The following is a 25,225-nucleotide window of genomic DNA, read 5'->3' on the forward strand; positions in this document are numbered from 1 at the left end:
GATAAATGCGTATATAATTTTTGTTATTGTTGAGTTTAAGGCCTTCCATTCAACTTTCGCCTTATGCCACCAATGTGCTTGAGCCGCTCCTGCCCTTGCTGTCAGAGGCTAGAGATATTGTGGTACAATTATTTTTATTTTTTTATATATTTAAATTTTTTCGTAAAGTTAAATGTTTACAAAATCATTGATTACGTTCTTGTTGCGTACTTAAAACTTTAGTTCTTAAATTTTTCTTATTCGAACACTTTTATATGTATTTCTAGATTTTTCAAATCTTTTTAAAATAAATTTTGTTAATTTAGAATTCTTAAATAATGGAAAAAGTGTTACTTGTCATTAATTCTGATGACTTCTAATAAGGAAATATTTTACCATAAATATATTTAATTAATTGATAGTTCTTAAATATTACAAAAAAATGATAAAAAGACGAGTTTGTCTAAAACAACGACTTTTAATAAAGGAAAAAAAGTTCAAACAATATTTCTAAGGCGCTTCACACTTTTAATCTACTAGATTAATCGCACGTGCCTCGCACGTGTAACGTATGATCATTTAAGATTAAATTTTATCTGTAGCAGGGATTTTTAATAAAGTGTAAAAGTTTAAATCGCTTTTAAAGATTTTTCATACTTTAATATAAACATAAACATATATTTTAGTGTAAGCACATATATATTTTACCATCAGAAGTTTTAAGTGGTTGATGGATATTATTACGTTTGTCATTCAGTATCTCTTTCCCTTGCTGTGAGAGGCTAGACGCATTCAGTATCTCTTTCCATTGCTGTGAGAGGCTAAGAGAGACGCATCAATTTGAACCATATTTGTTGTACAGATATTTTTTTTATATTTAAAATTTTTCTTTCTTTTGAAAGGCAATGTAGGTTGTTTTTTCTATATCTAAAAATTTTCCTTGTTTTTAAATTCAAATCTTTACAAAATCATTGATTACATTCTTATTACATACTTAAAATTTTTAAAAACTTAGCAATTCTTAAATTTTTCTTATTCTAACGCTTATATATTTATTTTTAAATTTTTCAAATATTCTTAAAATCAAATTTAGTTGATTTAGAATTCTTAAACTAATGAAAAAAATATTAGTTGTCATTAATTTTGATGACTTCTAATCAAGAAAGGTTTTACCATTAAGATATTTAATTAATTTTCAAATCTTCTTAAAATTAAATTTAGTTGATTTAGAATTCTTAAATTGATGGAAAAAAGTATTAGTTGTCATTAGTTTTGATTACTTCTAATAAGAAATTTTTTTACCATAAATATATTTAATTAATTTTTAACTCTTAAATATTAGAAAAAAAAATAGTGAAAAGATAATTTTATCTAAAATAAAGACTTTTAATGAAGTACAAAAAGTTCAAACGATATTTCTAAGGCCCTTCACACTTTTAATATATTATAAATATAAACTATAAATTATAGATATAAATTATCATTTATACAACTAATACTATATGACTTGACATGTTTAACAAGAAAGGTAGGATAATTATATTACATAGCATATGTGGACTATTGAAATGAAAACACGTTTAACTTCGTAGTATTTAAGGTCTATCTGAATTTGAAAGAAATATCCTCGACAAATTTTATAATAACTAACACAAAATACAAGGTTAAATACACATTTGATGAAAGTAGTTTTACTAGATAAACAAGATTAACTCGTCCTTGTGGTAGACAAAAGAAGTGAAATAGAAAATTTTAACCGCCTGCATATCATTTATGAAGAGATGTTTACTAGATGAACATTTCTATATTATGAACCATAGTGTCCATGTTCTGACTCTGAGGATAACATTTTTCTAAGTCAAAAAAAAAAAAAAACATTTGTTTTGTGTATAGGTTGCGCTCCAAATAGTATACTGTCCTGCTCAGCTCACCAATTAGGAATGTTTGCAGTTGCTTCGTTTATCATCGTCAAAAGAGTTACCTACAACGTTTCACTTATTATATGGCTTAGAAAAACAAAATCACCACAAAGCAACAATCTTCAAAATTGCTCAAGGAAAAGTTTCAAAACATTTAAAAGGGTCTCTTCAAAAGCTTAAATAACAAATAATTGGTCTTTCAGAAATTGAATATAAATACATAATAATGCTCAAGAAAAGTATATAACATCAAGTTGAACAAGTAACATACACAAAAGGTGAAAGCATAGAAGACATTAATGTGATTCCAATTTCCGATTCACATTTGTTATTTGGATTCCACCAGCACCCCCAGGGGAATGTTCAAAAGTAAAGGAAAAAAAATACTATGAAACCAAAAAGGAGGGTAAAGAGAAGAGAAGAGAAGCAAGTAATGTTACAGCGGAAAACAAATAAATGGATGGCTTCTAAATCAGATGTAAGCAAGTAAGACAACATGGGGAACAATAGATTTGCAATATTTTTCTTAGGTTAATGTTGAAAGATGCTCAAATCACCTGCGAGGTGATGCTGGATGTGAAGCAAAAGACTTGAGCCAAAACGCAAAGAAATGACTTTGCAACAAGTAATTTGGTGATGAGTTTAGAAACTTACAGCAGAAGAAAACAAGTCACATTGAAAAGTAACAAGTTCTACATGTGTCAACAGACCTAGGACCTCCACCACTAGAATAGTAGTGGTAAAATGAGGGTGTGAAAAACCTACTAAAGCAAAATAAACAAATTGTGGCACAAGTTACAATAGAATAATAATAATATGGAGAAGCCTTAAAGGAGTACAAGAAGAGAACAAAGAAGATGACACCTAAACCAGAAGTAAATCTTTTACTTGTATCAGTTGTTAGGAATGCCAGAAAAGCATGTATAAGCAAGCTAGAGAAGAAAAGGGTAAACCCCTAAACAAAATCATTCATTACTTAGCTACACGCCTAGACTTAGATATATTACTTAAGGATGACATAAAAATAAGAGGGATAAAAAAGCCAAGTACTTCAGATGGTAAATAGAGTGGACTAATAATGCATTGTTGAGGTTAGTGAAATATGGCTAATTAAGCTGTTTAATATTTCATTAGGCCGAAAGATGCCAAACAAGTGGAGAAAATACATCAAAAAAATAGATATTCAAAGCTGCACAACGTATCACGATATTAAACCTTTAGACAGACTGATAGCTATAAACTTAGAGACTTTACAAGAGTGATTGGGAACAGATAAGGAAATATGTTTGATCGATTTACAGAAGTGGTGATATCTTCGCCAAGAAGACTGATGAAATTTATAAAAATGATCTCTAGGTGACATTGATTAACATAGAGAAAGTGTGTGCTAGGGCACACCAATTTCAGTGCTTTAGAAGAATGAATTTGTACCAGATATATAAATGCGATAAATGAAATGTAAGAAATGTAGTTTACAAGAGTAGGAACAACAGGAGGAGATACAAAGAACTTTCAATAAATGTGGGTTTCTTCCATACACCAAGGATTCTGCGTATGTTATTATTAACCTAATTATAGATGAGTAAACCAAAGCAATACATTTTAAGGTTTCATGGTGCATGCTATCTGCAAACAATATTTTAATTATTGACAAAATTAGCAAGGGGGTCAACCAAAAGCTGGTATTATGGAGATGAACTCTAGAGATCAGTTTTAAGGATAGTAGAAATAAGACGGAATATGCACTACAAGTTTAGTTTTATAAGGAGGAGAAAAAGTGAGACCAAATTATGTTATGGTGCCTAAATGCATGGAATTTAAATATTTCGATCTAATTCTTCATAAGCATGGCATGACAGATGCAGATGAAATACATATTCAGCATAGGGCGGATGAAACAGGGAAATGTTATGGGACTGCAACGCAATGGGGAATACGTGACAAGGTGATTGGCAAGTTCACGGATGGTTGTAAGACCTATAAGATCCAATATATCCATAAGATGAATGTCGTAGCAACACAAACGTTAAATATGGATGTGCGACCATTCACGATTAGAAATTATCATAGTAGCTGGAAGTAGTACATGTAGAGGATAATATGAGAGGTCGAGACGGATGATTTGACCATGTCCTATGTAAACCTCCATACACACTAGTCATACACATAAATGGGTTCGTGCAACATAACCTAAAGTCCCATAAATGGAAATCATCTCAAAGAACCTACAACCTCGCTTAGGACCTTAGCTAAGAACAAAACATAATGAAAGTAACGGATCTATAGAAGCAATATCAACTAATTGTGGTAAGGCCGGGTCTGAATGGTTATCCAATGGATTTCTTATGGTTAGAATATGAGTAGGAGAAGGAATAGTATATAGAACCCTACTTGGAAAAGAGTTGTAAAGTAGTGTCCTACTTGGAAAAGGATTAGAATGTAGTGTCTATAAATAGAGTCTCAGTGTAATAATATAGTCACAACAATTCAATAATATTCTTCTCTTATATTTCTTAGATGGTATCAGAGCCTCAACGATCTTGGTAGAGAATCCAAGAGTTTTCACTGCGGCGGGCGGTTATTACTCATATATGCCGCCCATCTAGCCAACGATCATGTTAGCAAAAGTTGGGCCACCGTGCTTCTTTCCAATGGCTTCTCATAACTAATTTGTGTAGCACTGTGCATCTTTTCGAATTAATTTCTCATATCTGAGTTGCATAGCACTGTGCGTCTTTTCGATGACTTCTCATATTTGATTTGCGTAGTTTCGTGCGTCTTTTGGTGACACCTCAGATCTAATTTACATAATTCCGTGTGTTTTTTTGGTGACTCCTCAAATTTTTTTAATTCGTTTTAGTAGGGTCGTGCTATCATTCCGACTATACCGATATAATTTTCTTTGATTTTGATGACTTTTTAGCAGTCAAATCTAATAATTCGGTGGTTTCCGTAGTATTCTGGCGATTCCAGGCTTGTGCCAACTAGTTTTTCGAGCAACTCTTTTTCTGATAGGTTTGCCCAATCCTTGCGATCCTTCCCATTAGTTTTGTTTTGGATATAGATAACCAGAACCCTAATTCGACAACCCTTGCCAATTTTTCGCCGAGATCTTTCAGATCCCTTTTGATTTTTTCGACGGTTCAGTACAATTTCTGCAAATGTGCATCATTGATTTCGATTTAGTCCTATTGATTAAGTCAGTATCCTTAATGAGGAGATCAGAAAATCAAACATCACTTTGTCACGAGATGAGCAAAGAGTCCAAATCCCTGATTGCCTAAGTTCATCATGAGAGGACTGAGCACATTTGATTCACTTTGTTAGAGAAAAGTTTTTCTTCGGAGATATTGTTACAAAATTTGTGAAGTGAAGTGATCAACTTGTGATATCTTCATCAAGTCCCTCATTGGTCCTCGTATTAATTACATCTGTAACAAGCGTGGTACATATGACTTGTATGCACTAGCTTGAGGGGGAATATTAGAATATGAGTAGGATAAGGAATAGTATACAAAATCCTACTTGAAAAAGAATTGTGTAGTGCTGGTCAACAGTTCTCCAGTAGGATTTTCCTCTCCTCAGACGGGGATCCTCTCTCACCCTTTCTTTTCTTTCTGGAAATGGAGGAATTAAGAAAAATGTTGGACAAGGCAGGTCAAATGGAATGGTTGAAAGGTGTTCAAGTTGGAAGGGGCCCCGGGACTTCAATCACTGTCATCTTCTTTATGTTGATGAAACCCTAATATTTTCAGAAGCAGATTCATCACAAGTTCAATAACTTAACCTCTCAATTCTAAATATTTGAGCCTCTATCAAGGCATGCTAAGATCTTGTCCTCCCAAACGTGAAAGTCTAGAAGCATGGAGTAAAGAGGTGAATCTAAAGACAGACCGATTAGTCATCCTTATTCTTCAGTTGTAGCTTAAAGATCCAATTGATTCTCCTGGAATGAATATTGCACCTTTAAGAACATAGTACATTAGTACTTAGTCAATACTGGCAGAGAATCATGCCAAATCATTCTGTCATCTAACAAATCAAAACAGCTGTGTCATCTAACTAGTAATTAGAATGTTTTAAGACAATAATATGTACTTGAGCAAAGGGTCTATTGGAAACAACCTCTCTATCTTCACAAGGTAGGGTAAGGCTATGTACTCACCACCTTTCCCACTTGTGGGATTACACTGGGTTTGTTGTTTTTGATGTTGTTTTAAAACAACAATAATGATAAGATAACTAAGGAAAAAGGTTTATCAGCTCACATCTCTTTAGGTGACAAATCTTATGAAATAAAAAAAATACAATAAGCCATCTGAAGATGAGTTAGTGCAGTTTCAAGCATGGCTTACTTTATTTCTATCCCTTTTTTTTTAAATTACCCAACTACATATTGAATAGAAAAATAATTAGCGAGAATTCTCACATATAAAATCAAAATGAATAATATCAAACAAATAGATAACCTTGCTGAATCTAATATCCGACTATGAAGATGCAACTGATTCTTTCAAAGAAATGTACCAACATACCACACTAACCATGTTGAATATGATACTTTAATTGAAGAGTGAAACTGATTTCTTCAGAGAATTGTATAAACATACCACACTTTCAGGGACACTAGGAGGAGGCAGGGATAGATTTTTAGGTAGAGGTCCATGGATATAAGACCTCTTATCAAATCGCCACTCTCCAATTTCTCCATAAGTTAGCTCAGCCTGAGCAATAGGTTAGGGAATAAGATTACAAGCATTTCTCATTAAGAGCATAATACAAAGATTGAAACTTAAGTACACAAAACAACTCTACCTTCAGGTTGTAGTCACACCCATAAGTGTAATGGATGATGAACTTCTTTCTAGTTTCCAAATCCCAGGGTGCCTAAAATGTTTGACATTAAAGAATTTACTAACTTATTAAAAGTATCAAAAAATAACAAAAAAGGGCCAAAAATACCCTTGAACTATAGGAAAAGGTTCAAAAATACCCTCCATCCACCTACTGGGTTAAAAATACCCCTCCATCCACCTTTTTGGCTCACTTATACCCTTAAAACTAACAACCCCTCTTTATTTATCTTTTTATAAAAATTATTTATTATGTGTCATTTTCCAATTGGGTGAAACAACACCTCATCCCACCATGTTGATGACATGGCAAACAAAATTGCATGTCAGCAAATATTTATTAGTCTTATAGAAAATTGAAATGTTTGATTGGTTGTTGGAAATATATCGCCGGAATAATTGGAGATGACCGCAAAATTTGCTGGAATCAATGGAGATGACCGGAGAATTTGCCATCTCCATGTAACCACTTCTATCCCCCATTTATCACTTTTATCCTATCAATCATCACTTCTATTTAATAGCATTGCTAATGCACCAGAGTGGTCATAATGTGGGACTTGGAGTGATAAACTGTATATTAGACTGATATATGTATGCAATTGTTTAGGTTACAAATGAGAAGGCCAAAGCTCTCATAGAGTAGGCATAGTTGAACCGAGACCATCAAGTATTGCAAGAGTATATTTCTATGTCCAGTTAACTCTATATATGCTGGGAACAACTTCATTTCCGCCTCCATTGTTTTTCATGATACTCCTCTCTTTCAAAGGGGGATCTAAAGACCTGCCTTCTCTGAGACACCCTGAGTTTTGACCCTTAGAAATTTCCTGAGTTTTTGTAACTCTCTGAAACCATACGACTCAAGAATACTAGTCGTATGTGGTGCTAACAACTTAGGAGCCCAAGTCGTATGATAAACAGTGTGTTCTAGGTCATTTTCTGTCCAAGGTACAACAAGACTCCATACGAGTTGTATGGAGATGGTACGAGAGAATAAGGCCAATCGTATGTTAAACACTGTGCATTCTTGATCATGTTCTGCCTAGGGTACGACTATAGGGTACCAATCGTATGATGTTGATACGAGTTAGGTCACGAAGTCGTATGTTGGACAGGATTGTATACACATGTTTTAATGATGGTTTTGCACATATGAGTGCTTGGTAATTGTGGTCTAACAATTGGGTCATAGGTAACCCTAAACTTGATGGTTTTTACTTTGGTTTGGGTCTTGGTATATATATGATATATATATGTATTGCATTGGTTACATGCATTGGTTGATTGGTTTTAAATAACGACATTACTTTATCTTTATCCCTGAGGTACATGCTAGCGCTCCAACCGCTAACCGTTTTCGGACGTTGTATCCCCACGCGATGCAGGGACTGGTCATAGCATCACACCTCCTGCTCAGTAACTTAGATTTGGGGACAGCTTGTGTTGACATGAAGTGGTGAGCTTCCTTACTTCGGAAGGCTCTATTTCTTGCTTTGAGTTTTCTTTTGTCTTTATTGGTTAGACTTAGATGTTGGTTTTGGTTATGGTCGGGGCATGTCCCGACCGGATATTCCTGGATTGTTTTAGAGGCTTTGTATGGACAAATTGTGGACTTGGGTATGTTATGGAATGGAATGATTATGTTATAGTTGTTGGTTTGGTCTGGACGGTTTGACTTGAGGATGGTGGTGTGTTTGTGCATCAGGTATCGCAGTCGTCTCTTGTCGTTGAGATAAAGGAAAAGCAGATGTTGGATTATGACTTGATGAAAATTAAGAAGAATGTGGGTCAGCAAAAGGTTATTGACTTTGCGATTGGTGGTAATGGTATCTTAAGGTACCAAGGCAGGTTATGTGTCTTCGATGTCGATGGATTGAGGGAAAGGATTTTGGCCGAAGCTCAAGGATCGCGTTATGCTATTCATCCTGTTTCTACGAAGATGTATCATGATCTTAAGGAGTTCTACTGGTGGAATAATATGAAGTGAGATGTGGCTAAGGGCATGGTGTGTCAACAAGTGAAAGTTGAGCACATAAGACCCGTAGGTTTGTACCAAGAGATTGAGTTTCCCGAATGGAAGTGGGAGGTAATTAATATGAATTTTGTCACCGGTTTTCCTCGGTCCCAGAATCAGTGAGATTCAATTTGGGTCATTGTGGATAGGATAACCAAGTCCGCTCGCTTCTTGCCTGTGAGGACTAGTTATTCGGCTGAGGATTATGCCAAGTTGTATCTTGCGGAGATCGTGAAGTTGCATGGTGCTTCGGTTTCTATCATTTCGGATTGTGGTACTCTGTTCTCATCTCATTTTTGGCGATCATTTCAGAAAGATTTGGGAACTAAGGTGTGCCTCAGTACCACTTTCCACCCACAGTCGGATGGACAAGCGGAGAGGACCGTTCAGACATTGGAAGATATGTTTCGTGCTTGTGTGATTGACTATGATGGTAGTTAGGTTGACGATTTGCCTCTTATAGAGTTTACTTATAATAATAGTTATCACTCTAGCATTGGTATGACTTCTTTTGAGGCGTTGTATGGTAGGAGATGTCGTTCTCCTATTGGGTGGTATGAGTTTGGTGAGGGTAAGTTGTTTGGCCCTGATTTGGTTAACCAAGCCTTGAAAAAGGTGAAGGTAATTTGTGATAGGTTGAAAGCCGCTCAAAATCACCAAAATTCCTATGCGGATGTGAGGCATAGGGAGTTGGAGTTTAAGATTGGCAGTTGGGTGTTCTTGAAGGTGTCTCCATGAAGGGAGTGATGCGGTTTGGTAAGAAGGGAAAACCAGTCCCCGGTATATTGGTCCATATTTGATTTTGAAGAGGGTTGGCAATGTTGCTTATGAGTTGGAGTTGCCTTCTAATTTGAGCTCCATTCATCCGGTTTTCCATGTCTCTATGTTGAGGAAGTGTGTAGGTGGTTGTTCCTTTGGAAGGGTTGGGTATTTCAGATTCCGTATCTTATAAGGAGTCCCGGTTGAGATCTTGGATCGTCAAGTTCGTCGGTTGCGAACGAAGGATGTGGCTTCGGTAAAGGTTCTTTAGAGGAACCATAAGGTTGAAGAAGCTACTTGGGAAGCAGAAGAAGACATGAAGTCCAAGTATCCGCATTTTTTCTCCGTTCCGGATATTCATGCTTAAAGTATGTATTGATCTTATGATCTTTGTTTTCTGACTTTGTTAAAGGAAATGGTGATTCCTTAATGTCTTTGTTTTCTAACTTTGTTAAAGGGAAGTTTGATGGGTAATAATGTGTTAACTCATGCTTGTGCTTGCCTTTACCTGTCATTCGAGGACGAATGATCCTAGTAGGGGAGAATTGAGACACCTTGAGTTTTGACCCTTAGAAATTTCCTGAGTTTTTAAACTCTATGGGAACCATACGACTCAAGCATACTAGTCGTGTGTGGTGCTAACGACTTAGGAGCCCAAGTCGTATGATAAACAATGTGTTCTAGGTCATTTTCTGTCCAATGTACGACAAAACTCCATACGACTCTGCATTTGAAACCTACCATTAACAGTGGTTGATTGTGCAGGTGAATAGGGATGCGAAGGTTGTTTTGAAAGGTGGAAGCCATCCGAAGATTCACACTGAGGTATACCTTCTTCTTTTCTTCTGCTTTCCTCGAAAACACCCATATTGCTCTTTGTGACTTTATCTGTTCGACATGTTTGTTGTTGTCTCAACACCTGGGCTTGTTGTTGATCTTTTTAAGTCATTGCTAAAACTGATGTCATTCCCCTTTGTTTTTGGTGATGTATTTTGTGCTAGCTTAGCTTAGCAAATCTGATTAGCAGCTGTAGCTTTCCTAATGTAGGAACAATTATGAAGTAAATATTGTAGCTGCTTAGAATCTGCACCCTCTGTGCTCTGTCTATGTTGCCAAACTTATGCATGTGGCTTTATGTATTTAGTTCTTATCCTTAGTGCTGGTATCTGTCTTTTCAGTGTTAATGATTCTCTTCCCTTTGCTGGAATGAATTGAAGCTCACCTTTCCGATTGTGTTAATAGCTAAATTAGCTATATAGTCTGCTAGAACATTCCCTTCCTTGTAAATGTGATTAACTTGTATGTCGATTTACTCTTCAGCTTTCCTTATATCCTCTAGTTGCTCTACCACCTCCCATGGAACTTTCCATACTTTATTAATCACCTTAACCATCAGTAAAGAATCTGACTGCACCTTCACTTTTCTGATGTTATGGTCCAAACAATACCGGATTGCCTCTTGTATGGCCCTCATCTCAGTAATGACATTTGTGGTAATACCAATATTCTCCCCTTGTGCATACAATAGATCTCTTTCTTCATTTCTCAAACAGAAACCATAAGCTCCAACACCAGGGAATGAAATGAAGCTCACCTTTCCGATTGTGTTAATAGCTAAATTAGCTAAAATTAATCTCATCAATCATTTGCCAAATACAAATCCGAAGCCGGGCCGAGCGAGCGATGACAACGACGGCACGAGGCACCTCTTGGTTCTTGCCTCACTAAGGAAAAAGCAGAGAAGCTTGTCAGGAGATGATTAAGAGTAAGCTAGAATGTTTATTGTCTTTATGCATCTAGTTCTTATACTTAGTGCTGGTATCTGTGTCTTTTCTGTGTTAATGATTCTCTACCAGGTTTTCTCTGATATAGACTTATCCCAAAGTCATTATATTTTGAATTGCTCTATTTTGTTATATGTTCGGAATTCATCCGACTCAGGGTATATGTTGGTTGATTGGATTGGATATCGGGGGTGGTCTCCGATTCTTGTTGGACTTGAGATGCCTATTACGACAAGGCCCTGGTTCGGATCGTGTCATTCTCAAAAAGGAATTAGTGTGAAATTTTCCTTAAAAAATTAACGGTGGGCTTTATCAATCTTTAAGATTCTGATTCCAAATGAACAAATTCAAACTTGAAAAGGATCTTCCTTATTCTTGAAGAATGAGGGGCAAAGGGATTGATCAAGAAAAATCTTTTGATTTTCTTACATATAGATCGTGATTCGATCCGCATATGTTTGTTAAAGAGAATGATCTTATCCTTTGAGAATAATAAAAAATGGAGAGAAAGGAAATAACTTAAGATAGACATGAAGGCGGGCAAGTGAAGAATGACATTTATTTGTTATAGAAAGAAGCATGAGTTTGAAGTGCAAAAAACACAAGAAGGCAGGAAGGTATAGAATTTGCCGGCAAATTCTCCGGTCATCTCCATTGATTCCGGCAAATTCTCCGGTCATCTCCAATTCTCCATTTATTCCGGTGATATATTTCCAACATACAATCAAACATTTCAATTTTTTATAACACTAATAAATATTTGCTGACACGTAATTTTGTTTGTCATGTCATCGGCATGGTGGGAGGGGGTTTTATTTCACCCAATTAGAAAATGAAGCGTAATAAATAATTTATAAAAAAATAAATAAAGAGGGGCTGTTAGTTTTAAGGGTATAAGTGAGCCAAAAATGTGGATGGAGTGGTATCTTTAACCAAATAGGTGGATGAAGGATAATTTTTAACCTTATCCTACTGGACAAGGATATTTTTGGTCCTTTTCCGAAAAATAATCACAAAGCTGCAACGATACAAAGATGATGTTGCTTAGTAATTAAGATCAAAACCTGTAGCATAAAGTCCTTCCGAAGAATATGCTGCACACCATGTAAAGCAGAAGCTACAGCATAAGCATACCTTAATTCAGAAAATAGGATTGTCAAAAATACAGTTATGACATCACCAACATCTCAGCTCATTTGCAGTTATCTCACATTTCTAAGACCCAGCCAAAAGTTTTATCCGTTTCTTCATCATGTTTCATTCTTAGAGAAACATTCATCCACGTAGTTGCTACTTGCTCCAACAAATCCTGTATAAACTGAAAAAATATTCCTTGAATTTCACCAGACAAATAGGATTTAAAAAACCAAGTGCAGAAGAAGCACGAAGTGCTGATCCAAGAATTGAGGTAGTGGTAACAAATTGATCACAGTTGGGAGACGGGTATTTGAAAAATCTAGTGGTATACAAATAGATACGGGACAGAAATATGCTGACACAGAAAATTAAGAAAATGAGAGAATGACATGGTAGGGACACAAATGAAATTGAAGAGAGCTTATTCTGAATAATTAATTTTAACTTACTGATATGATTAAAGTTCAACAGATACGGAAACATATTATCAACAACATTAACAATAATTTATGTCGAAGCCCCAAACAAGTAGGAGTAGGCTATATGAATCCTCACCGATCATGTTTCTACATTTAAGTTCATCTCATGTCATCATCATACCAAATTAAAAATAGTGAATGATAAGTTTAAGTATATTAGTATTTAGTAGCAATAATGATAATAACATAAAAAATTCTCTACATATTTTTCTTTTGAAACTAGAAACATTGTATTCCTCAACATTAAGGATATGCTGGCAACCCAAGAAGAGAAATCTACAAAGAAAAGGAAGGAAAGATTTTACAAATAACCTACAAGGTTTACTAAAGATTTTACAAATAACCTACAAGGTCTACTATCTGTTAACATCATCTATATATTCCTGTTTACACCAAAAAAGCAAGGATATGACACAATTCCATTCAACTTTCTAAATAGAATTAAAGTTATCCTAAAAACGTCTTCCATCCCTCTCTTTCCATACTGTCCACCAAATGCAAGCTGGAATTACTTTACATCGTTTCTTTTGGCTCCCACCTCTTCTAATCCAGCAGCTTAGAAGATCAGCAGTATGTTTTGGCATAAACCAGTTCGTATCTGTGAGGCTTAGGATAAGAGATCAGAGCTGTGATGTTATTCTACAATGCAAAAACAAGTGTTTATTAGTCTCTTCTGCCTGATTGCAGAAGAAGAACCTCGAGACTATTTGAAAGCCCTTTCTTTTCAGTCCCTGGGCCTTCCTGACCACCAACCAGGAGAATACTTGACCTTAGTTGGTGGATTAGACAGATTTCATGGAGGAAAGGACACAGACAGGATATTGCGGCTAGATTAGACAGATTTCTGATATCAAAAGAGTGGGATGAAAGTTTCAGTAATATCAATCAGTCAACTTTACACAAAGTGACCTCAGATCATACCCATCATGCTTCAGAGTGGTTATTGAGAGCCTGTTAAGTCCTATTTAAATTTGAAAATTGGTGGCTACAGATTGAAGATTTCCTAGAAAAGTCGAAGATTGATGGAATTCTTTTGCCTCTCAAGGAACCAGACTACATTTTGGCTTCTAAACATAAAGCCTTAAAAGACAAGCTAAGAGAGTGAAGCGAGATTTTCAAGGCAATTTGACCATCCAGAAATAGCAATTATTCAGTCAATTAGCAAAATTGGAAGAGATCCAAAACCAGAGGAATCCCAGAGATGAAGAAATCCATTGAAAGCAACTTTATCTATGGAATTTGAGGAAATGGCAAAACATGAAGAAGATGCATGGATTCATAAATTCAGAGCTCTATGGCTAAATCACGGTGACAGAAACACCTAGTTATTTCATAGAACTGCTAACGCGCACAGAAGATACGACAATATTGATGAACTAGAATTGGAAGGTGAAACAATCAGGAATCCTAAGGATATCAAACATACAATTGTCTCTCTTCACCGGAACCTATATGTTGAAACTGAAGATTGAGACCCTTAGGAGGTGCTAGGGAAGGCCACTTGATCACTGAATCTGAAAATCAAATGCTACAGGGTACCTTTGACAATCAGGAGATATGGGATAGTGTTAAAAATGTGCAGGGGATAAAGTACTTGATTCGGATGGCTTTACTAAAGCTTGTATAATCATAGTAGGAGGTGGTTGGTAAGGATGTGATTGCAGCAGTTCAAAACTTTCACGATAGAAATATTTTCGAGAAAAGTTGCACTGCTACAATCAAAGAAGATGGGAGTTATGGAATTGACAAACTTCAGACCTATTAATTTGATAGGCAGTGTTTATAAAATAATATCCTAACTGCTGGCTGAAAAACTCAAGTAAGTGATGAGCAAATTGTAGACGCTCAACAATTGGCTTTGATTAAAGGAAGACAGATAACGAATGCTATCCTGATGGAAAATGAGTGTGTGGCCTTAAGATTGAATAGTAAGAAATCTGTTAGAATATGAGCAGGAATAGGAATAGTATATAAAATCTTACTTGGAAAAGGATTATAATGTAGTGTCTATAAATAGGGTCTAGATGTAATTATGTAAACACAATTTTCAATAATATTTTTTTCTCCATTAATTCTCACATTGCATCAGAGAGTTGGTGAGAAACTTCAAAAAGGAAAACTCAATCACCGTGCGTCAATTCCGGTGACTGATTTGTGTCATTTTTTTATTCTGTGGGTTGTGTGAAAAATACAACAACACCAAGAGGATCGGAAAGCTCAGGCGACAAAAACCCGACCAAAACCGCCGAAAAAATACCAGCCACGTGCCCCATGCGCCTATTGAAATTCTGAAATTCCGGCCAGATCTGCATCACGCGCCGGTGCGTGAGCCCATCTCCGGTCGAATTTTTGAGTTGTTCTTTTTTGTTGGGGTCGCCGATCTATTTTGAATCCGACCTGTTACTCTTTTCCAAATTCCGCCAAGTCTTTTAAGATTCAATCGCCGGCACCTAAATTCCGGCGACCTCATATTTTTTTCTGGGAATTTTCAGACATTCAGATTTTGTTTCTTGGGGTTTTCAAGTCAAATTCCCAAGATGTCTTTTGGGCATGATATTTTTGGCTCCAAAAATATTGGAATTGAAAGTTCAAGTCCTATGATCATTTCCGAACCTTTAATGGGAAGTTCAAATTATTTAGCCTGGGCTTCTTCGGTTGAGTTATGGTGCAAAGGTCAAAGTGTCCAAGATTACTTAAAGAACCAGGCTAGTGTGGTAGATGAAAGGGCAAAATCTAGCGGAAGATGCAAAAGCTAAAGAACAATGGGAGAAAGTTGACGCTCAATTATGTAGCCTCTTATGGTGATCTATTGATTCCAAGTTGATGCCTTTGTTTCGTCCATTCTAGACGTGTTATTTAGTTTGGGAAAAGGCTCATGCATTATACAATAATGACATATCTCATTTTTATGATGTGATATCTCGAATGACCAACTTAAAGAAACAAGAATCTGATATGTCTACTTACTTGGGACAATTACAAGCAGTCATGGAAGAATTTGATACATTGATGCCCGTCACTGCAGAAGTGGAAAAACAACAAGAGCACAGACAAATGTTGTTTTTAGTTCTTACATTTGCTGGACTTTCTACTGACCATGATGAAGTACGTGATCAGATTTTAGCTAGTCCCACGGTTCCTACACTTGATGAGCTATTCTCTCGTCTGCTTCGTCTTGCCGCGCTTCCCAGTCACAAAGTAATTTCATCACCCACAGTTGAATCCTTTATTCTTGCATCTCAAACCATAGAAAAACGAACATATCAGCCTATGGAAAATCGGCGAGGAGTTCCTTCTGAAAAATGTCGATCGAAGTGTAGTTATTGTCATAAAGTTGGACACACTCAGGATATGTCATAGTTTGCATGGTCCACCACCCAGTTATAATCTTATTGTTGTAAATAAATACAATGAGTTCCTTTGGAATCGAAGCAAGTAAGCAGATATCTCCACAACCTAATCGGCCATCCAATAATGCTCATATTGCCCAAACAGAATATGATGAGTTCCTTCAGTATCGAGCAATTAAGTAGACATCTCCACAAGTAGCCTCGGTTGCCCAGCCTAATGCTTCTGTTGCTGGTAATCCTTTTGCTTGTGTTTCATAGTCTAGTACTCTTGGATCATGGGTTATGGACTCAGGTGCTTCTGACCATATTTCTAGTAACAAATCACTTTTGTCTGATATTGTTTATTCACAATCTCTTCCTGCTATTACTTTAGCCAATGGGATCCGAACAAAACCAAAAAGAGTTGGACAAGCCAAACCCTTATATTCTGTACTCTTGACTCTGTTCTTTATGTCCATGGTTGTCTTTTTAATCTTGCATCTGTTAGTCATTTGACACATGCCCTTCATTGTAGCATAACTTTTTATTATTATTCTTTTCTAATGCAGGACCCCATTACGAGACAGACGATTGGCACAGGACATGAATCACAATGCCTTTACCATCTTACCTCTTCAAATTCCTTCACAGCATGCTCTGTTAGAAACCCTACAGACCTAATTCACAAACATTTGGGACATCCGAGTCTATCTAAGCTACAAAAGATGATGTCTAGTTTGTCTAGTTTATCCACATTAGATTGTGAGTTATGTCAACTTGGGAAACACACCCATGCTACTTTTTCACGTAGTATTGAGTCATTCAGAGTCTATTTTTTCATTAGTTCATTATGATGTTTGCGGTCCTAATAGAGTCAGTTCACCCTTAGGTTTTCATTATTTTGTTAGTTTCATTGATGATTTTTCAAGATGTACTTGGGTTTTCTTAATGAAAGATCATTCTGAGATATTTTCTATATTCAAAAATTTTTGTGCTGAAATACAAACTCAATTTGGTGTTTATATTCGTACTTTTCGTAGTGATAATGCCTTAGAATACTTATCCTTTCAGTTTCGGGAGTTTATGTCTCATCAAGAAATTATTCACCAGACGTCTTGTCCGTACACCCCTCAACAAAACGGTATAGTAGAAAGGAAGAATAGGCATCTTCTTGAGACTGCTCGCACTCTTCTTATTGAATCCCACGTACCGCTGCATTTTTAGGGCGATGCAATCCTTGCATCTTGCTATCTAATGAATAGAATGCCATTATCTTCCATTCAGAATCAGGTTTCCCATTCCATATTGTTTCCACAGTCACCTCTCTACTCTATCCCCCTCGTGTCTTTGGAAGCACATGCTTTGTTCATAACTTATAACTTAGCCCCTGAAAAAGATAAATTAGCCCCCCGTGCTCTCAAGTGTGCGTTTCTTAGTTACTCTCGAGTTCAGAAAGGGTATCGTTGTTATTCACCGGATCTTCGTCGCTACCTAATGTCCGCCGATGTCACCTTTTTTAATCTCAACCTTACTATACATCTTCTGGTCATCCTAATATTTTTGAGATCTTACCCGTGTCTCCAGATTTACCTGTACCAACCTTTGAGGAATTGATGATTACTTCTACATCTCCAGCTGCAGTGCCACCACTTCTACATTTCCAACTGCAGTGCCACCACTTCTGACTTATCATCGTTTCCGCGTCCAACATTAGCCCCAAATGATTCATGTCATGCACCGGACACTGCTTCTACTACGGACTTGCCTCCTCTAAGCCAATCAGTTGCACTTCAAAGGGGTATGTGTTCCACTCGTAATGCTAATCCACATTATACTTTCTTGAGTTATCATCGTCTATCATCACCCCATTATGCTTTCGTATCATCTCTGTCCTCCGGTTCCATCCCTAAGACTATACGTGAAGCACTTTCTCATTTAGGATGGAATCAGGCTATGATAGATGAGATGTCTACTTTGCATATGAGTGGTACTTAAGAGCTTGTTTCCCTTCCTACAGGTAAATCTACTGTTGGTTGTCGTTGGGTTATGCAGTCAAAATTAGTCCAGACAGTCAGGTTGATCGGCTTAAGGCTCGCCTTGTTGCCAAAGGATACACACAAATATTAGGGCTTGATTATAGTGCCACTTTCTCTCCCGTGGCTAAAGTAGCATTTGTCCATCTTTTTTTATCTATTATTGTTGTTCATCATTGGCCTCTTTATCAGTTGGACATTAAGGATGTTTTCCTGCATAGTGATCTTAAGGAAGAATTCTATATGGAGCAACCACCTGATTTTGTTGCTCAGAGGGAGTCTAGTAGCCTTGTAAGTTGATTGCGCGGGTCACTCTATGGTCTGAAACAGTCTCCTCGAGCTTGGTTTGGAAAGTTAAGCATAGTAATTCAGCAGTTTGGCATGATTCATAGTAGAGCTGATCACTCAGTGTTCTATCGGCATTCTGAACCAAATCTATGTATTTATTTGGTGGTTCATGTTGGCGATATCGTTATCACCGACAATGATCAAAATGATATTACTAAGTTGAACCAACATCTCTTTCAGCATTTCTAGACTAAAGACCTCAGCAGACTGATATATTTTCTAGATATTGAGGTTGCTCAGTCCAGATCAGGTATTGTTATTTCTCAATGCAAGTACGCCTTAGATATTCTTGAGAAGGCAGGAATAATGGGATGTAGACCCATTAACACTCCTATGGATCCAAATGCTAAACTTCTGCCAGGACAGGGAGAGCCACTCAGTGATCCTGAAAAGTATAGGCGGTTGGTTGAAAAGTTGAATTATCTCACAATGACTAGACCTGACATATCCTTTTCTGTAAGTGTTGTAAGTCAATTTATGACTTCTCCTTGTGATAGTCATTGGGATGCAGTTGTTCTTATTCTGCTATATATAAAGTCAGCTCCAGGTAAAGGACTACTCTTCGAGGATCAAGGTCATGAGCATATCATGGGATATACAGATGCTGATTGGGCAGAATCACCCTCTGATAGACACTCTACATCTAGATATTGTGTATTAGTAGGAGGTAATTTGGTGTCTTGGAAGAGTAAGAAACAGAGTGCGGTTGCTCAATCTAGTGCAGAAGCAGAATATTGAACAATGGCTGTAGCAACTTGTGAGCCAGTTTGGATCAAACAACCGTTGAGAACTAAAATTTGCAGAAACTGGTAAGATGGAACTAGTGTGTGATAATTTAGCAACCCTTCATATCGCATCAAATCCAGTATTTCATCAGAGGACTAAACACATAGAGATTTATTGTCACCTTGTCAGAGAAAAAATACTCTCAGGAGATATTGTTACAAAGTTTGTGAAGTCGAGTGATCAACTTGCAGATATCTTCACCAAGTCCTTCACCGGTCCTTGTATTAATTACATTTGTATCAAGCTAGGTACATATGACTTGTATGCACCATTTGAGGGGGAGTGGTCCTTGTATTAATTACATTTGTATCAAGCTAGGTACATATGACTTGTATGCACCATTTGAGGGGGAGTGTATGAATATGAGTAGGAATAGGAATAGTATATAAAATCATACTTGGAAAAGAATTATAATGCAGTGTCTATAAATAGGGTTCGGATGTAATTATGTAAACACACAATTTTCAATAATGTTTTTTTTCTCCATTACTTTTCACAAAATCAAACTGGACATCCAAAAAGCATATGCTCATCTTAACTGGAACTTCCTACTAGAGACTCTGGGAAAGAGGGATTTTGGTGCTAGATGGATCAGACGGATTAATTTTTTTATAGGTTGTGACATCTTGGTCAATGGGTTCTCTACTGCTTTCTTTTTATCCTAGAGAGGTTTAATGCAGGAGATCCACTATCCCTTTTCCTTTTAATTATTGCAATGGAGGGCTTAAATGATGTGCTAAAAATTGCTCAAGGACATAGCTTTATTAGGGGTTTGAATCTCAAACAAAACTAGTACAAATATGAAGATTTGTGACCTCCTGGTCACATGACAGCAACTTTACAGTTACTCCAAGGCTCCCCTTCAAGGACCACACATCAATTGGAAGAAAAGTTTTTTGTGTCCCGTTAATGAAGTCGTCAATCTTCACTATCTAGTGGGAATCTTGGTGGCAAAACAAGAGAGCTACCAACTATCTATTTGGGAATGCCTCAAAATGCAGGTCCAAAGATATATGGAATCAAGTGGTGGAAAATACAAAAAGAAGTAGGTAAACAGGAAAAGCCAATACTTGTCTTTAGGTGGGAGACTTACACTGATTAATAATGAGTTAGGTACTTTGCTTAAGCGTCTCTCTTTCTTATTCCTATGAATGTTGTTGAGAGATTTTGATGCTTCGAGGAGGAACTTCCTGTGGAAAATTTGTACTGATATAAAGAAGTGTCATCTGGTTAAATGGAAAGGGACTAACCAACAACAAGAAAGCAGGGGGAATGGGAATAAGAATGTGAAAATCCAAACTCAGAGAATCAATTAATTGATGTTATCGGGAACTTGTAAAGTTCCCACACTTTGGTTCTACTCATGAATTATCCAGTAATAGGTCTTTCACAATCAGATCTACCTATACAGTAACAGTATTTAATTATGAAAGTTTGTTGGGTAGCTGACCCTCTTAGTCCGTTCTTGCCAGATTGGGAGCCTAACTAATCTTTATGCCTTCTGTTGAAATGGATTTGGACACTTGTTTCTAATGAACAAGCACTATGGAGGGACGTAATGGTATGGAAAACCATTGGACCACCAAAGATGTCAGCAACCATTATGGTGTTAGCCTGTCGAAAAGCATTAGCAATTTATGGTCTAAACTCAGAGATAAGTCCAGACTTGAGGTTGGAAATGGTTTGAAAACATCGTTTTGGGAAGATAATGTGATGGAACAAGGACCACTAAAGCAATTATTCCCATAAATATGTGTTAAACCAACAGGAGGCTGCTACAGTGAGTGAGGTCTGGACAACTCAAGGATGGAATTTAAGCTTCAGAAGACTATTCAATGACTAGGAAATTGGATCACAGAATTCTACAACTTCTTAGAACAATTCAAAGGCCCTTCGGAAGTTGAAGATTGTAGCACGGCAGGCTAAAAAGCATGGAAAATTCTCTGTGAAGAATGCTTATAGGGAATTCAACAGCCCCAACAGTTCTAACAATCATTCTGGGAGGTGGCCATGGAGGTTAATTTGGAAAGTAAAGATCCCTTCGAATATGCTTTGTTTGCATCTTGACAAAATAGGTCGTGTTAACCCATGAAACCCTTATTAAAGAGGCCTTCAGTTATGTTGAAGATTCTATTTGTGTCATGAAGAGGCTGAGATAATTCATCATAACTTTCTGCATTGTAAGATCACTAATCATCTATGAAAGTTTTCCATTAACATGAAATGAATGAGTTGGGTGATGCCAGAGAGCATTGTACATGCCCCGAATGTCTGGGACAGTTATGGTAACCTCTCCAGTCAGAAGGAGAGTCAGAAGGAGAGATGGAAAGCTTTACCTACTTGTATATGGTGGATAGCATGGAGAGAAAGGAATCAGAGATGTTTGGAGACAAGTGCAATTCTATTCCAAAGTTGGAAATGAACTGCCTGGTGCTTTTCTATTTTGGGGAATACATGAAAGCTCTAGATTCATTTATGGATGTTTTGAGATCCTTGTAAGTTTTTGTCATAGGATTAGAAGATCTTCCCTGTAATCCCCTTGTAATTATGGATACATGCAGGCCGTTGCAGCAAGTCTGATTTTGTGATATAATACAGTTGTACCTTTTCAAAAGAAAAGGTCTACTTCGTACCTTATTAAAACCTTCAGTCACCATATTTCACACCTATAGGCCGGTCCATCTGTAGGTTGCTGCAGGATATGACCAAATCATCTCAACCAGCCTTCTCTCACTTTATTCTCAGTGCATGCTACTAGCCCCTTCTGGTAAATGTGGTCATTTTTAATCTTATTTAATCTTGTATGACCGTGACACATCAACCTTCGCATTCGCAACTCTACAATACTCATCTTATGAATATGTTGGTCTTTAGAGGCCCTACCTTCACTACCATATAATATTATAACTGTTTTGTAAAACTTCAAATTCACTTTGGTATTTATTCGCTCATCACATAACCCCCGTTAGCACCTGTCCATTTCAACCATTTGGTTTTAATTCTATGAGTAAGAGTAATATCTGAATCTATCATTCCATTCTCTTACAACAACGAGCCTAGATAGCTAAATTATTTGGATTTTGGCACCACAATTCCCTCTAGTCTCACATCAACTTCATTCTTCCAGTGTGGACTAAACTTGCGGTGTATGTATTAAGTCAGACTTACTTCTACTTATCCTAAAACTTTCACTCTCTATAGTGCTTCTCCAAAGTCTAAGCTTTTGGTTGATACCTTTACTGGTTTTGTAAATTGACACAATATAGTACGCAAATAGCATACACCATGGGATCACATCATGTATTGTGTTGGTTAGATCACCCATAACTAGGATAAACAAAGTATCGAAATAGAAAAATAAAATCACAAGAAATTAGCATCAAGTGCATAAACATATTAAAATGCCCTTAGACATGATTATCTAAATAAAGGGTCTTGCTTCATGAATCAACATAGACGAATACATGCATATAAAACATACCTTCTTAATGATAACCGGGGAATTGCCAATGGGATCAATATTTGTTACAGGACCATTTTCTTTGGGAAAGAATTTCCTTATGATCTCTTCATGTTCGGCAGGTTTAATGTAGAAAAAAGGGAAAGCAACAGGGTAATCTCCATAAGCTAAATTCGGCAGCGGGTTCACAAAAATTGTGATCAGGCTCTGCCATAAGTATGTATCTGCCACAATAGAGAAGACGACAATGAACAGGCTAAGATTGTTGCGCAGTCAACCAAATTCACATAAACATTGGAGAACTCACTCCTCTTCTATGGTAGCCTTCCCCAACCACTGGACAAATGCCCAAGGTCTATTGAGGACAATGTAACCCTGTAAGCAGCAAACGAACCATGATGAGTGAGCCTAAAATAACATATAGAGAAATTTGATGACAGTAACTCTCCAGTAATATACCAAAATCTGTCTGGAGGAACAGAGACAGGGAAGAAACAAGCAGATAAGTGACTGTAGACTGTAGACTAAACACTACACATATAATAGTTAAAAGGACCAGGAATGTCATGAACCATGGCTACAGACAAAGAAATGATATGAACAAATAGAAAGCTGAAGTTGGTGGAGTTACTTTTTTCTGGAATGGTAATAACATTAAACATCCAGTGATTTTTCAGGTTTTCCTTAAGGATTTCCCATTGCTGTGGATGCACTAGCCCACTTGAAGTTTTTCAAAGACGAAAGAAAATCAGCAAGCCAAGGAAGATCAAGAACTATATAGACATTTTAAAACTAAGTTACGCAGTGATACAACTCAACAATGATAGAGATGATTTAACCATACTTAATTAATCAAATAAGGTTAGCAGTTGCTGAAATAAATTAAATGATGTTAATCAAGTAATGATGCAGTTGCAACAACTCGTCTGCTACAAGTTAGATAAAAGACATGTAAAGCAAACATGGTTTGTTCTATTGCAAAAGAAAGCAAAGATGGAAAAAACAGTCCTTAATGTATCCTTCTCACCCGATCCAAACCATCTGGAAGAGGATCAACCACAAATGTCGGAATTTCATCCATGAGATTGTCGGGGCTTCCTGAATGAAGAATTCGAGTGAATTTTACCATCTCTGAACCTGGTAAATCCTTTTTTTTCCTATACCAGTAGTACATGATGCGGCATTGCCACTTACTATAAGGAGAATCAGTTGCGGTTAGTGCAATATGAAATAACTTCTTTTTAGATTTAATTTTTCTCAGATTCTCAGGCATATGAATAATGGGATCAGGACCTAGTTGAGTGTTGAGGGACACTAAACCACCAGCCTTCCATCTCCCAAAGCCAACTGTTGTATAACGTGTAATCATGGTAATCAGATTATATGTTGCAAAGGAAAAAACAAGGGACAGAAGAAAAAGAAACACTGGTGTCACTCGTCCCATGTTTCATGAGAAATATTACAAGACAAATTGATAGCCTAATTTCCTACTTCACATAATCAACATAAATAAATTCAAGTAGACTCTTCAATGCCTCGGCAGTATAGGTGTGTGTGGCCTTGATGGCACCCTGCAAGAACAGAAGCAGAAGCAGAAGTTAAGTTCGAAAGACGCAATTGTGTAATGCCAAATAATCAGATGTCAAGCAAAACGAGGAAAAAAACCCCCAAACATTATGATGAGTTGATAGAAACTGAACATACAAAATCATGTTGACTTTATATAACCCATAAGTAGATTAAAATGAAGAGCAGAGTGAGTCACTAAATCGACCAAATTCTCCGGGGAAAGAAAGCACTAAAATCAAATAATCCTCGGTTGTATTTTACCCGTTTCAAATTAGGATGACACTGTTAAAAAAGCTGACACTGTTAAAAAAACAACTATTAGTAATTTTATTATTTTACCTCTCGTGTCTAGTTTAATATTGATGCATGGCTAATAACAAATCACTATTTATATTTTTAATGGTATATTTTTAATATATTTTTTTATAATATTTTTCAAAAATATTAATAATAAAAAATAATCAATTACACAAAAAGTATAATGAATTTCTCTTATCTTGATAAATAAAAAAATAAGTAAAATAGAATATTAAATTAAAAAGTTTTGAAACAAATAAAATGGAACGGAGAGTACTATGGAACTAGTATTGAGAGACAAAGCACAAATTAAACTTCCACCTTTACAAGAGAACGGATAGCCAAGAGAAGAACACACAGAGACAGACAAAAACTATGAAAAGGAGATACTGCAGCAGAATCAGAATCTGACAGATTGTGCTTTTCGGACATCCTAGGAAACAAACCCTATTATTATTATTATTATTATTATTATT

The 25,225-nt window shown here is 36.5% G+C and overlaps 1 pseudogene; it reads right to left on the reverse strand.

Annotated features, from left to right (window-relative positions):
• Positions 1-1,638: 1,638 nt before the first annotated feature.
• LOC107845667 lies at positions 1,639-24,580 on the reverse strand (annotated as a pseudogene).
• Positions 24,581-25,225: the final 645 nt, after the last annotated feature.

This window comes from Capsicum annuum, chromosome 10, assembly GCF_002878395.1.
Source record: "Capsicum annuum cultivar UCD-10X-F1 chromosome 10, UCD10Xv1.1, whole genome shotgun sequence".
Taxonomy (NCBI): domain Eukaryota; kingdom Viridiplantae; phylum Streptophyta; class Magnoliopsida; order Solanales; family Solanaceae; genus Capsicum; species Capsicum annuum.